General features: G+C 42.5%; 1 protein-coding gene across 3 annotated transcripts in view; it reads right to left on the reverse strand.

Moving 5' to 3' along the window:
- Nucleotides 1–16,331, reverse strand: part of PAK1 (p21 (RAC1) activated kinase 1) — a 133,363-nt gene that overhangs the window by 61,204 nt on the left and 55,828 nt on the right. For 2 of the 3 annotated variants that reach the window (XM_046685762.1, XM_046685759.1), the window contains exon 1: nt 13,322–13,481. The exons of the other annotated variant lie outside the window; for it this stretch is intronic. The gene's annotated coding sequence lies outside the window, so the exon portion shown is untranslated. Of the gene's footprint in view, nt 1–13,321; nt 13,482–16,331 lie in introns of those variants that run through there. 3 annotated transcript variants of the gene reach the window in all.

Consider the following 16,331-nt stretch of genomic DNA (forward strand, 5'->3'; position numbering starts at 1 on the left):
ATCTTTCAAGACCCTCCCAAATCTATTTTCTCAATGCTAAACACCGCCAGTACCTTCAACTACACACACAGACACAACTTTATGCCTTCTTGATCCTTCCCTCTGAACTTACTTGGACTTAATGTTTCTATACTACTTTCCAATTTCCCTGCAGCCCTCCAACCAGTCCTTTCTATGGTTTCTCCATGTCTTTACTCTCTCTACACTTCATAGATCCCCTCACTGGTAATTTTATCCATCTATACTCAGCACATTTTAAAACCTACACTATCTTAAACTTTGTTTACAGGAAAACAAATCTAAAACATCAATCCTGAAAGGGAAAGAAGAGACACACTCAACTCTTAAATAAGAAGACTAAAGACATCTTAAATCTAACAGTCTCCGCAGGCCAAAGATTTGGGATGATGACAAACCAATGCCTTCTGATGTGCTGTGACATAAAGCTAGGCCCAAAGCCAACATTTAGAATGATAGTTCAGATGGTACCTCTCTATCCGTCCTAGACAACAAACTGATGTAACAGAGAGGAAGACAGACTGACCACATTTTACCAATGCTCCAAGAGGCTCAGGGAGCCTAATAATTTATGAGCAACTAATTATACTTGATTATGAATCAACTAAATGGCTCTATAATAAATGCAGGGTCACTGAGGTTTCAAAAGAGCCAGTGGTAGGGTGATATAGTGAAAAGATGACTGGAGTTAAAATTAGAAAACCTGAGTTTAAATTCTGGCTCTGCTATTTACTAGCTATGGCCTTCTAGAAGTCCCTTCACCGATGAGCTGCAATATGATGTTTCCCACTACTCAGTTGCACAACAAATACTGGTCGAGACCCAACCAAGAAAGGGAAGCGGTTTGCATCTCTTTTGCTATAAAAAGCATAAAGCATGCTGTAAAAAGCATAAAGATACAACGCTAGAGTAGAAAGAGGGGAAAGAAAACACTTTCCAAGTCGCCACTAAGTGTAAGGTACTTTACATAATGAATGAAACTGGACAGTGATTAAGGGAAGGAGTGTGCTCACCAAAAACTACCTCTTTCAACCTTATCACATCTGGATTCCACAGCTACTAGTATAAAATAGAGCCAAGATAATCAAAGATTTTAAGATACACATAACATCAAAGCCAGAATCAACCTTAGAGGTCATCTAATCCGACCCCCTCATATAACAGTAGGAATACTGAGGTCCAAAAAGCAGAAGAAAATTACCCAGGATCACAAAGCAATTTAAAGGTGGGGCTTAGAACCCATCTCTTCAGATTCTCTAAGAATTTTCCACCTATACCTGAGGTAATTCTAGCTCCTTCGTACCTTTTCTGACCTGAATTCTGCTGCTTCTCATTTACATTTAGGTCAGTCAAATCTAGCCAATGGCAAATATAAAAATATACAAACATGTTTGGGCTGAACTTGATTAATATTTACTAAACATCTGCTATGAGCTAAGCACCAGAGAAGATAAATAAACTCTTGGTCTTCAAATCAGCTATGTGAAAGTTATGTTCACCTTTTGCTGTAGTTACAGGTTCTTCATTCAAGTGCAATTCAAATCAATAAATTTTTACTGGCTACTAACATGTAAGGTGCTATGCTAGAAAAAAGATATAGAGATAAATAAATAAATAAGATATGCTCCCGACTCTGAAGGTTCTCAGAGTCTAGTAAGCAAGATAGACAGGACCTAGAAAACCACAATCACAATGCCAGGCCAATTGTGAATAGTGCTGTCGAAGACATGGAAAGGAAAGACTATATTGAATTGAGGTGACCAGTGAGGCTTCATAAAAGAGGTGGGATTAAGAGTAGGAGCTTACACTATGGAAAGCAGTATGGAGACTCCTGAAAAACTAAAAATAGAAATATCATATGACCCAGCTGTCCCACTACTGGGTATCTACCCAAACAACTTGAAATCGACAATCCAAAGTGGCCTATGTACCCCTACGTTCATTGCAGCACTATTCACAATAACCAAGACATGGAAGCAACCCAACTGCCCATCGACCGATGATTGGATAAAGAAGATGTGGTGTGTATATATACACAATGGAATACTACTCAGCCATAAAAAAAGACAAAATCATCCTATTTGCAACAACATAAATGGACCTGGAGGGTATAATGTTAAGCGAAATAAGTGAGACTGAGAAAGACAAACACCATATGATTTCACTCATATGTGGAAGATAAAAAAGCACATGGATCAAAAGAACAGTTCAGTAGTTACCAGGGAAGGAGGCTGGGGCGTAAACACAGGGGGTTAAGGAGAGCACTTACATGGTGACAGACAAGAAATAATGTACAAGTGAAATTCGCAATGATGTAAACTATCATGAACTCGATAAAAAAAAGATTAAAAGAAAGTGATAAATTGAGAAAATATATTTGAAAAAAAGAGGAGGGGCTTAAAGAATAAATAGGTCAGATTAGTGGTTTTTAACTCTAGAATATTAGAATCCACTATGAGCTTTTTAAAACACCAGCTGAAGTACTTAGGGGGAAGTGTACTAATACCTGCAATTTACTTTGAAATGCACTTAAAAAAATAAGATAGATTAATGGATGAACATAGGGATGTGATATAACATACATGTCAATATATAATATATAATGGATATGATAAAGCAAGTATATGAAAATGTCAATGGTAGAAGAATCTAGATGGTAGTTACACAGGTATTCACTATAAAATTCTTTCAACTTCGCTGTACATTTGAAAACTTACCTAAGAAAAAGTTGGTGGGAAAATACCAATGCTTGAGCTCTGATTTAATTGGTCTAGGATAGGCACAGGTATTGGTATAGTACCTGGACCAAAACAACAGACAATAAATAAATGATTTCGATGGAAAACAATGATGGCAAATGCAACCCAAACCACAGGAATAACATAAGTGTGAGAGTCCAGTGTGATGGAATGCAACGTGAAGATGAAAAAGTAGGACACAGTGATCACCAGAGGGCCTTTCATGTCCTGTAACACATACAGCACTAGTCGGAAAATGGTCTCTCCTAAGCAGCTCTAGATCTGCACAATGAATGTTTCATGTTAAAACTAAAAGACAACACTGTTGATTTAAAAAGGCTGCAGAAAGATGACAATGAGAACAGAGGTGCTGCCTGGAGGAGGGGACCAGCTGCTATCCGTCTGCACTGAGGATTCTGTGCTGCCTTGAGCTCACACAGAGGGACTTGGAGATTAGGAGAGTCCTCTAAACTGCCTAACAGAGTTGCTAAAACTCTTTAAAAAAAAACAGCTTCCCCAGAGAACCTCCTGGACAAACCATCTTTACAAATAGGATTTTGCCATCATTTGGAGCTGATATTTTAATAACCACTAATATTGGTTCACAGTTTGGAGTTTCCAGAAAACTTGGAAATCTATTTGGTTGGTATCAATTTTCTCATTCAATTCATGCAAGTATTTATATCATCTACCGTTTGCCAGGCTGTGCTAGGTGCTGGGGATAAAAGAGTGAGCAATTCAGAAGAAGCACAATCTCAGAGATGTTGTCAGTCACCCAAGGGCACATAGCTACTGGGCAGCAGAGGCAGAGACCTGAAAGGAAGTCTGTGTGAATGTAGAACCACCTCTCTTTCCACTACCACACATCTCACTGTTCACTTTAGAGACAAAGAAATGGACTAGACAACCTCTAATAACCCCTCAGGTCACTATTTAAAATGCAAGGTAGAAGAAGAAATAAAACCTATTCTATATAATAATCCCATTTCTTAGTTCCAACAACTCAGAGCAGCTGAGAGCAGCCTGACCAACACTCCACCCAGGACTGGAGAGTACCGCATGCCCTTGACACCTGGTTACGAGAATCTGATCTTTAATTAAATTGTGCCAGGAGGTTTTCTTTGGCAGGGGCCTGGAACTCTGCAGTCTTGAATTTGCTGAGAGAGGTCCTTCTCACACGTCACAGACACTCCTGCTATGCAGCCTCCAGCCACTTGCTCTGGTCTAGCAACAAGAAAGCAACTACTGAGGTAGCAGAGAGGACAACTGGAGGCTGTTTCTGGGCTGTTAGGAAAGCTACTTTAATTTCTGATCCTTGGTTTCCTCTTATTTAAAATACAAATAAGACTACTCTATAGAGTTCTAAGATTTAAAAAGCATATATAAAAGCACCTAGCATGCTGCCTGGCACAAAATATATGTCCAATAAATATTTGTTTCCATCCTCCACTCATCTTTCCAGCTTCATCTCTACTTTCTCTAAACTTGTTAATTCCAACTCAATATGCTTTCATGCCCCTGCCTTTGCCCACGCTGTTCTCTCTGCCTAAAACGTCCCAACTTGTCTGCCAAGCAAACTCCTACTCATTCTTCAAGACCCAGTTTGACTCACTTCTTCTATGGAAACTTAACAGAAGCCCCCCTACTTTTACCTTTCCCCCAAATTTAACAGCATTGTATACATACTTCTATGCAGCAGTTTCCATATTTCATCATGTCAACCTCACCAGACCATGAACAACTCAAGGGACAAAACTGAGTCTGATTAATCTCTATGTCCCCGAGTCCCACCCAGCACAGACCTGGCACACACTAGATAATTAGCAAAGGTTCACTGACTAAGGCAGACTGGTTTAGAGGGAAAAAAAACAGGAGTTGAAAGGATCTTGAAAAATCGTCCCGTTCCAAAACTTTATTTTATAGTTGGGAACCTGAAACCCATAGGGGGATGCAATTTACCTAAGATCACTCAATGAAATAGTGAGAAGGGCACGACTACCCTCTGATTACTTTGATTCTCTTAAAACAGTCTTTCTACACTAAATATAATTTGAGACAGAATGGACAGAGGCTATGCCAGAGAAGCTTCCTGCAATTGGAGAGGCATAAGAGGCAACAAAGCAAAATGGAAAAGGCAGAGAGATGTGGAGCCAGGGACTTAAGTTCACTTAGGCTGGCCCTGTACCTTCACCCTCTTCTTCCCCTACTAATCACACCTACACGTCTTCCTCACTCCTACCACCTCTGCAGATAGTTACTAGAGTTACGTGCAGAAACCAGTACCAAAGGTCTTATATAATCCTCTCCCTACCATCTTGGGAAATTCCTGACCTGCAGCCCCACTTGAGCTATTCCCAAGAGTGAAGGGGAAATCAAACTTACGCTTCAAACCTCTAGACCTCCCAATGGATGGCCTGAACTGAGAAAATCATCACTAAAACCCAAGGCCCATAAATCTGAGAGCTAGAGGGAACCAATAAGGCCATCTGGTTCAACCTCCCAAGAAACACTGGAATTCTGCTGTCTCCTAGTTGGATGACCTTTTAGTCAATCTCTGCCTGAACATATCCTGTGATTTCCCGCACTACCACATGCTTTCTCTTGGAAGTGTTAAGCACCACAGCATGAAAATGGACTGCTTAACAATGACTATCTTGCAAAAACCTGTATTCCTTTGAGTAACCTCCACTGGCTATTATCACACTTCCTTGTGTCTAATACCTACTTCCTGGTCACCCCACTCAAAGGCTTTAGTTCCTAGATCAATCTTCTTCTGTACCCCTCCAGTTATCATTCAAGGTGACTTCAACAGCCACAGTGATAGACCTTCCAACACTCTGGCCACTTCATTTGCTGACCTCCAGTCCAAGTTAGCTAATACTCCCATGATCACACCCTGGACCTTTTCATCAAAATGTGCATCAATTCCAACATCTGGAATGAATCAGATATAATCCAAACACAACCTCCTATCCATGCAGCTCACTTACTCAAGAAGTCCACTACAATTACCAGACTTCATTTTGAGCTTCAGTCTACTTCCATTGGTCTCTCCTGCCTTCACTTCTCTTTTTCCCTAACCATAGTCCATCAAAATCACTCAAACATCAAAAACCATCAACCATGGAAAACTCCACCATAAAAACACAGACAACTCAATTCAAAAATAGGCAAAGGACTTAAATAGACATATCTCCAAAGAAGATATACAAATGGCCAATAAGCAAATGAAAAGATGCTCAAGAGCACTAATCATCAGGGAGATGCAAATCAAAATTACAATGAGATACCACCTCACACCCATTAGGATGGCTACTATCAAAAAAAAACAGAAAACAAGAAGTGTTGGTGAGGATGTGGAGATATTGGAACTCTTGTGCACTGTTGATGGGAACGTAAGATGGTACAGGCTCTGTGGAAAACAGTATAGAGGTTCCTCAAAAAATTGAAAATAGAAGTGCCACGTGATCCAGCAATTCCACTTCTGGGTATACATACCCAAAAGAATTGAAAGCAGGGTCTTAAGAGAAGAGATATTTGTACATTCATGTTCAAAGTATCTTTATTCACCACCAATAGCTAAAATGTGGAAGCAACCCAAGTGTCCATCAACAGATGAATGGATAAGCAAAATGTATATACATACAATGGAATATTATTCAGAAAAAGAAGGAAATTCCGCAATATGCTACAACACAGATTGAGAGTAGTCAAAAATCAGAGACAAAAAATATAACGGTGGTTGCCAGGGGCTAGGGGCAGGGGAGAATGGGGAGTTATTGTTTAATAGGTATAGAGTTCCAGTTTTACAAGACGAAAAGAGTTATGAGGTTGGATGGTGGTGATGGTTGCACAATAATGTGAACGTATTTAATACCAGTGAACTATATGCTTAAAAATGGTTAAGATGGTAAATTTTATGTGTATTTTGCCACAATAAAAAAAGAAAGGGGAATTAGAAATTAGTATCTAAATAAATACACTACAATGTGCTGAAAGTTCACAACGGTATCAACAGTCACATTACAGTAGGAGCCTGTTAATACTGGGGTTAATGCTGTTAATGCTGGAGTAGGGGCCAGTGAACTAAGACTTAAGATATTAACTGTGGGCAATGGATAACTGACTCTCAGTAAAATTTGCAGGATAACAAGACGGCTTATAATAGGCTTTCACCGTACCTGTATACTTTAAACAAACCTGATCAATCTAAACAAATCTGATTTTTAAAAAAATCAATCCCCTTGCCTTCTCTCCCTTTCCAAAATTCAGTTAGCAAAATCCCAGCTTTAGGATAGTTGAACTCAACTGTCTCCCAACTGTCTCTACACTAGAGCAACTGAATGTCCTAGAGAACATTACCTGGTTAACTGCTTTCACTTGAAAATTATGACTACCTCACTACCTATGATTACCTTGCCTCAAATGGGCATTCAGTTGGGCTTCCCACTTACACCTTAACCAATGAGCTTATCTGCAATGAGAAAACAGAAATCTATGCAGAAGTCCACCTTCCCACCCCCAAATCTACATGCCTCCCCACACCTGCACCATCCAATTACAATGAAGGAGGTATCCCATCAAAAGCCATTCTTTCTTCTCCCTCTACTCCTTCACTTGTACTCCCTCTCACCTAGAATCATCTCCTCTTTCAGCTACATTAATCTCTCTCCCTCTCTCTGTTAGATATATTCAGTCATTCAATAAATATTTATTGAGCATCTACCTACAATGTACCAGTACTAATCTAGATGACTAAGACAAAGTCCCTGTGTTCATGGAGTTTATGGACTAGTAAGAGAAGCAGACAAAGAAATAAGCAAATAAACATACAACATCAAGTCCATAATGAAAATTAAATAGTAGTATAGGTAGGGTATGGGGGGTAGTACATTAGATCAGGTGATCAGGACAGGCTTCTCTGAGGAAGAGACATTTAAGATCTGAATGAAATGAGACAGCAAATCATAGTAATATCTGGAAGCATTTTAAGCAGAGGGAGCAGTAAGTACAAATGTCCTATATGAGACTGTTTTGGGCATGAAGAATAGCAAAAATGCCAGCAAGACAAAAGCTGAGTGAACAAGCAGAAATGTGGTAGGAAACTGAGATTAGAGACGATAGCCAGAGGTTAGATTATGCAGAACTCTACAGGCCATAATAAATTTGGATTTTGTAGCAGGAGTGAGAAGAGAATAAAGAGTTTTCAGCAGTGATCTATGTTGGGGTTTTTTTTTTTTTTTTTTTTTTGGAGGAAGACTGGCCCTGAGCTAACATCTGTGCCCATCTTCCTCTACTTTACATGTGGGACGCCTACCACAGCATGGCTTGCTGAGTGGTGCTGCGTCCGCACCCGGGATCTGAACCGGCGAACCCCGGGCCACCAGAGCAGAACGTGCGAACTTAATCGCTATGCCAGTGGGCTGGCCCCGATCTATGTTTTAAATAGACCACTCTCACTAATCTACGTGAGGAGTGATGGTGGCTTGAATGGATAGCAGTAGGTAGAACGAAGTATTACAAAGATAGATATATTCTAAAAGGTAGAGCCAAATGGCCTAGAGATTGGATGTATGATGTGAGCAAAAGGAAAAATCAAGATGATCTCTAAATGTTGGGCCTGACCTGAGAATACTGGGTGCATATAGTAGGAGCTGCTATAGCATCTCCTATTCAAAGATTCACACAGATCCCCTCCCTCAACACCCACATCCTCCTCCAAATACCATTTATTTCTTTGTTCCCTTTTATAGCAAAGCTTCTCAGAAGAAGTGTCTACTTATACTAACTCCACTTCCTCCCCCTTCTGTGTGCCAACTAACACCGCATTTCACCAAAAGTAGTCTTGTCAAGATTACTAATTATCTCCACATTGCCAAATCAAATGGTCACTATTCTGTCCTCACCTTATTCAATCTCTCAGCAGCATTCAAGATAACTGACCTCCCTTCTCTTTCAAATGCTCTTCTTTCTTGGCTTCTGGGGAAGCACATTCACCTGGCTTTCCTTCTATCTTTCTGTCTACTCCTAGCTCCTTTGCAGACTTTTCCTTCACTAGCTATCTTCCAAATGTCTAAGGCTAGGAACCTCCATCCCTCATATACAACACTCTCCCCTTGATGATCTCATCCATTCCCATGGCTTTACAGATCATCTATATGTTGATGACACCCTAGTTTCTATCCCTAGCCCAAAAGCTCTCTTTCAGATTAATAACCATCTGTTAGACAACTGCCTGAATTTCTCTTAAGTATCTTAAACTTAACATTAACAAATGGAACTCGTGGTTTCCACAGCATATGGAATTTTAATTATATTTGCTTACTTATTATACATCTCCCTCAATAAACAGCAAGCTTCACAGAGGAGAAACTAAGTCTGCTGTGCTTACCAATGTATACCTAGCAACTAAATGGGGCTTAGCAAGAGTAGACACCAAGATTTACTAGACCCTGTCTCTGCTCACATACTAACAGGAGAGGCAGATACATAAACCACAGTGATAGCACAAAATGGTAAGTGCCACTATGAGTGGTGAGAAAAAGCACATGAGTGCTGCGTGAATCCAGAAGAGGGGCCTTTAAATAGCCTAGGAGTCAGGGAAGACTTTTTTTTTTTTGGTGAGGAAGATTCACTCTGAGCTAAGATCTGTTGCCAATCTTCCTCTTTTTTTCGCTTGAGGAAGACTAATCCTGAGATAACATCTGTGACAATCTTCTTATATTTTGTATGTGGGTCACCGCCACCATGTGGTTTGATAAGTGGTGTAGGTCCACACCTGGGATCCGAACCCACCAACCCAGGCTGCTGAAGTGGAGCGCACCAGACTTAACCACTATGCCATGGGGCAGGCCTCAAGAGAAGACTTTCTTAATAAAGTTACTCCAAAGTTGATTTTTGCAGGATAAGAATAAGTATAGCTATAAAATGCCTACATATATTTTTTCTTTTTTAATACAATTATTTTTAAGCTTTATAACTCTTCAAGGGAGGTATAAATATCTTCCCTTTTATATATGAAGCTTAGAAAGATTAAAAACCAGCTAGTAAGTGGTAGAACGAGAATATGAACTGAGGTCAGTCTGCTTTTAAATTCCTCCCCCTTCCTTTTTTTTTTTGCTATATCACAAGGTGTCACTAAAAATACCTTTTATACTTGCCACCTCTATTCGTTTGACCTTACATAAATCACTACACCTCTTGACCTCAGTTTTCAGCCTGGGGATCAATTAGCCCACTCCTTTTCCTTTACTATTAAGGATTGAGGCTCAGTTTTAAACTAATCAGGGAGCAAACCGAGGCATTTCTTTCAAGCTGTGGCATCTGAGCATTTTTGATGGCTGAAAATGCATTACCAAAGTAACAGCTGTACAGCACTTTACAGTTTACAAAGCAGTTTCACACATTCATTATTTCATTTGATCTTCACCAACCCTATGAAGTGTTAATGACCTATTTTATAGAGGCCAATGGAAATATAATGCCTAGCCTAGCTCTGTGTGGTCTCTGAACTCTACAGCCCACCAGAAACTGAATTTAAGAAAATGGAGGGATGCCACAACTAGAAGAACCCACAACGAAGAATACACAACTATGTACCGGGGGACGTTGGGGAGAAAAAGGAAAAAATAAAATCTTTAAAAAAAAAAAAAGAAAATGGAGGGATGGGAAGGAGGGGAAGGAGAGGAAGAAAGCAAATGACTCATGGAGGGAGCTCAGCACCAAGTCACCTTTGTAGCCTAGAGCCAGCAGAAGTTAACAGGGACCAAGTCCGGTTCCCTTCCAAGATAATAAGTATTTGTTTGTCCATGGCACAGAGACCTACCACGTGGAACTGTTCTTTCTTCATCTCAGCAGTACCTAGAGTCTAGCCCCACAGGTAGGAAGAAAAGAGAACATAAAACTTTTTGTATACTATATGTACACCCAGGGCCAGAAAATAACATGGTATAAGACAACAGATATCACTTTTAGAGAAGACCTGAATTTAAGTCCGCTGACTTGATAAATCAAAAGTTCCCTCTGTGTGGGGCCGGCCCAGTGGCATACCGGTTAAGTTCGCATGCTCTGCTTCAGTGGCCCAGGGTTCGCCAGTTCAGATCCTGGGTGTGGACCTAGCACGGCTTATCAAGCCATGCTGTGGCAGGTGTCCCACATAAAAAATAGAGGAAGATGGGCACAGATGTTAGATCAGGGCCAGTCTTCCTCAGTAAAAAAGAAGGCAGTGGCAGCAGATGTTAGCTTAAGGCCAATCTTCCTCAAAAAAAAAGTTCCCTCTGTGTTATCACAGCCCCTGGTGCTTCTCTTATATCACACATACTTATCACACGAGGTTACAGATACCCATACTCCTTGACCTACACTGGAAGTCAGCAACTGAGTCCAATTTCCATTTCAGTATCCCCTAGCACCAGGCACCATAAATAAAATAGAATGGACGGTTCAGAGAATGTTTGATGATGGCTGGATACCACGTTCAAAGCTCTTTGTATATCTACACATTCCATATTCTGGTCTAGACAGTGAGTGCAAGGAAAACAGCAGCTTTGTCTTCTTATCTCTGCTTCCCCTCTCACTCTCCTACTTCGAGGACACTGCTCCAGAAAAGTTTGCAAGTAGAAACAAATCAGTCCAAAAAGCCAGCCTTCAGAGGGAAAGAGAATTAACATACATGGTCCTCTTTCCCAAACGATAGTCTTTCCCACTACACCCACCTCTACCCGCAAAGAACCCCTATCTCGCCCCAGCCACCCTCTTCTTCAAAAGACCACTGTTTTCTCCACCAGGACTCCTCCTTCTCTCCCTCCACCCACCCCTGCTATCCCCCTTTTCTTCCCTAGGCTCACAGGTTTACCTTTTTTCCTCCAGATCAGCAATGCCTCAGAGCTGCCAAAGAGTCTTTGTTCCTCTTCCAGGCACTCATCTCACTAAACAGAGTCTGAGCTTCTGCCCAGCCCTACTGGACACTGATGCTCTCCTCACACTCTAGTCTTCAAGCCCCTCACTTCCCACCTTGCTTACTCCCTACTGCCTGCCGCACTGTCCACTCCCCTCCAGGAAGGAGGTGGGGGACAAATCCAGGAAGAATGATTGCTTATTGGCAGCCCCAAAGCAAGGCACAGAGGCAGTAAGAAGAGAGACCGGCATTTGAAAAAGATAGAATTTGTAGGTGAAAGCCGAAAGTAAGAGAGTTAGGAAACAGAGTGTGTGGACCTCACAGACACCACACCAAAGGTCCCTAACAAACCAGCAACCTACTATAATGAGAAAGCTTAAACATAATTTCTAAGAGGAAAAGAGAAAAAGCCCAACTAAGAGGGGAAGGACTCAAGAAAGGGAAGGAAAAACTGGCTATGGAGAAGAAGAAATAAGAAAGGGGAAGCATGAGGAGAGCAGGAAGAAGGGAGAAAGTGGGGGTGGGAGAAAAGGTGGGTAGAGGGCAGGACAGGAAAAATAATCAGGAGTAAGAAATAGAAAGAAAAGTGGGGAGAGGAAGACAAGGAGGTGGAGTCATAGAAAAACCAGGGGGAGGAAGGAGGTCCAAAATAATCAAAATAGGTTAGTATCAGGCCTGACATGTGTTTCTTGGTCCCAGATAATCAAGAAGGAGAGAATTATAGTGATTAAGACATTACAAAGCCCCAAGGTCTGTCATTAACTTGGCAGAGTGAGGGGGGAGCTCCAGAGAAGACAGCCTAGTTTAAAGCAGCTTTATACTTAAGTTTCAAAGAACTGACCAGTTCGGAGAAAAAACATTAACATACCTTGACCTGCTTCTTCCCAATCCCACCTCCCTACACCCAACGTACCTACACTCAACACTAAAATAATCAGCATTCTCAACTTCTGCCTTGCCCATGAGGTCACTGGCTCCTGAGCAGACCTACAAGATGCCACCCAAAAGCCTGGGTGGAACACAGGATACCAAGGTCTGCTTCCTAAGTTCACCCATCTCCTACAGTATTGAGGGGGACATCTCTGCAGCCCATTCTTGGGCTTTAAATCAGCTCACTTTTCCAAAAGGCAGTTTGACAGCCTAGGAAAGCCAGAGTCACAAACAGAATGTCAAGCCCTTCACTGCACAGATAAGGAAACTGAGGCCCACAGAGGCTGCCTGAACAGGACCAGCCCCCCAGGTCTCCTATCTCCCAGTTTTACTCCACTTCTTAAAAGGTCACTTATAATATAATGCTCCTCCCCTGCATCCAAGAGAAAAGCCCCCACAGTCCCAGCAGGCCAGCCGCTAAGCCAAGGCAGAGGAAAGCATCACCCTAGCCACCAAGCAGAAGGGTGCTTGCAAAGGAGCACGGCTCCTGAGGCAGAGCAGTTCCCCAAAACCAGCTTCCCCTTCATACCCTTCCCTAGTCAGACCTCTGATTCCAGCGCTGGCCCAGCCCCGGGTGAGCTCATCTGAGGGTTCCACCCTCAGCCCCTTCTCTCATTTGGGTCTCTCAAGAGACCCTAAATCTACCGGACCCCACGTCACCACTCCCCGGAAGCCGATGGAGACCCCCCCCTCTCCAGGACCGCCCAGCTGGGCGCGCCTCAGGCCAGACTGGCATTACCTGGTGGGGCGAGCTGGCCCCGGCATCTCTGGCCACTGTTTTTGTCGCACAGCCGCACCTCTCCTGCCTGGTCGGCCACACAACGCCCTGGCTCCCCCGTGCCGCTCTACGCGGCTGGGGCCAGGCTCCCGGCAGCTCAGCCGCCCCAGCTCCCAGTGCCGCCCGCTCCCGCCCTCGCAGGGCGCAGCGAAGGCGCTGCTTCGGGGTTGGCGAAGCAGAAGGGGCGGGGGAAGAAGGGAGGGAAGGAGGCGGGAGTAAGCGGCGCTTCTCCTTTCCGTGAAGAAGCGCTGAGGGCGGGGAGACTACCTTCCCACCCTCTCAGCTATTCTCCCCTACCTAGTCTCCAGCAGGAGGGAATTTCTCAGAGACCAGCTTTCCAGGGCCTGTGAGAGTCCTGAGTGAGCCCGAGTCAAGCAAGAGAACCAGAGCTCCTCTGTGCCTTAGTTTCTGCAGCTGGGTCTGGACCCCAGGTCGATTCAGGTCAAACTTAAGAGTCTATCAGATTAGGCTGCAGGGAAAGAGGTGCACTAACCCCCTTAGCAAAGGTGTCACGTTCTAATTCTAATGCCCCAGGGAAAACGTTGGGTGGGCACTTATACCTGTCTAACCAAAAAAACTCAGCAGCAGCTACCATTTATCAAGTGCTATTGTGTACCAGGCGCTTTACACAATGTTCTATCTATCTCACCACAGCCTTACCAAGTAAGCAGTCTACCAATTTAAAGACGTCAAAACTGAGGTCCAGGAAGAATGTGCTTTCATATAATAAGTATTTCTTAAGCACTCATTGTAAATCAGGTATTGATTGTAATGGGCCCTGAGCTGAATGACACATTACAGGACAGACATTTACCAACCCTGGCCCAGACCCCCCTAAATGCCAGTAGTGCCCCCCAATAATTGAAATAAAAAAACACCTTCATACATTTCCAAAGGCTCCCTAGGAGGTAATAGTACCTCGCCCCCTTCCCCCTCTACTTCCTGCTTTTCAGAGACGGCAGGAGTCAGAGTATGAAGGTCTCTTCCAGGTAATAACTAGGAGTTTGAGTTTTGTTCTAAGTTTTAGCAATGGGAAAGCTTTGGGAGGTTTTAAGAAGATCGACAGGATCTAATTTACATTTTTAAAAGATTACTGAATGCTCAATGGAGAATAGAGGAGAGAGTGATGGAAACAAGAAAATAAGTCAGTAGATTCTTTCAGAACTCCAGGCAAGGGAAGATGGTAATGACTTAGACTACTATGTTAGACAATGAGATGAAAAGAAACAAGCATATTCTAAAGATACAGCTTGGAAGAAGCAGCAGCAGAACCTGGTGAAAGACAGAATATGATGGGGACCAGCCCCGTGGCTGAGTGGTCAGGTTTGCGCGCTCCACTTCAGCGGCCCAGGGTTTGGCCAGTTCAGATCCTGGGCATGGACATGGCACTGCTCGTCAGGCCATGTTGAGGCGGCGTCTCACGTGCCACAACTAGCAGGACCCACAACTAAAAATATACAACTATGTACCTGGGCGCTCTGGGGAGAGAAAGGAAAAATAAAATCGATTAAAAAAAAAAAGACAGAATTCAACGGGTGAGACAGAACAGTGACTTCCTCAAGACCTCACAGCTATTAAATGGCCGAGTTGTCCCAACTCTGGTCTGACTACTAAGTCTGTGCTTTGTTTCTTTCTGCCATGTTAGTCAACTTTATATCAACTGCCATACACCTCTCTTACTGCCTGGCAAAGAGCAGGTAACCAGCATTATGCCTGATCAATGATTTAAACATGCTAGAGAGAAAGTTCATGGCATTTATCCATTTTCCCTGACAGATGTCTAACACCTCCATTCAGTGTGCCCAAATTAATCCAATTGCAGAAGGATGTAGGAGAAGAACTCCATAAGGACAGAAAGAGTTCTTCTGTTAAGTATCTTTCACCCTTACCAGACTCTGTGTACCTGTGCTATTCCAACTACCAGAAATCCCAAATTTGATGGAGGAGACAGGGAATTTCTTGAAGACATCCACATTATATAGAGAAATGGTCAATAATACAGACTAGGGGATCTGCTGCGCTATGAGAATTCAGCTTCAAAGTAGTTTTAGGATGTTCTTTTGACCCACACCCTTGTCCTTCATCTCAATTTATACAGGGTAGATGAGAGCCAGAAACAGTCCTCTGCCTTAGACATAGTTTGTCAAACTAATGATCAATAATCATAGCATGTGATCTTGTCCAACTTCCCACCCCATGGAGCATCCTCTTATAGATGGTTTTCCAGGTTCTGCTGGAACATACACAGGAACAGACAGCTCACTTGCAACTGGCACTATAAGACAGCGCTTCCTAAATTCAGCCAGGCGCCTCTCTGTAAACTTCCAATTCCACCTCCTGGAGCATTCAGAAAACATCCTTCAGGGTAAATCATTTTAAAGGCTTTCAGATGTGTGTGTATGGTGACCTATCAAGTCTGTGTACTTTTTCTCTTCTCCAGCATAAATACCCCCAGTTCTTTTAATCATTTGCTCATTTAACAACTATTTAAGCATCTGGTACAAGCAACTGGGGATAGACATCAGTGAAGAGGACACATTTTCAAGGAGTTTATGGTCTTAGTATGGTGGTTTTCAACTCTCCCTGTGCATCGAAATTACCTGGGAAGGTGTTAAAATATATACTGAAGTCCTAGCAGAGATTTTGACTCAATTGGTCCTGGATGTGGCCTGGGCAATATATCTATATGGATGTAACTATAGCTAAATAGACATCTGTCAGAGGACTAATACTACTTGACCTCAAGACTTACTGTAAAGCTACAGTGATCAAGACCGTGTGGTATTGGTGAAAGAATAGACTAATAGATCAATGGAATAGAACAGAGAACCTGAAACAGATCTATACAAATACAGTCAACTGATCTTTGACAAAGGAACAAAAGAAATTCAATGGAGAAAGGATAGTCTTTTTCAATAAATGGTCCTAGAAGTGGACCTCCACATGCAAAAAAACTAACCTAGACACAGAC

This window comes from Equus quagga, chromosome 14 (assembly GCF_021613505.1).
Source record: "Equus quagga isolate Etosha38 chromosome 14, UCLA_HA_Equagga_1.0, whole genome shotgun sequence".
NCBI classification, from domain to species: domain Eukaryota; kingdom Metazoa; phylum Chordata; class Mammalia; order Perissodactyla; family Equidae; genus Equus; species Equus quagga.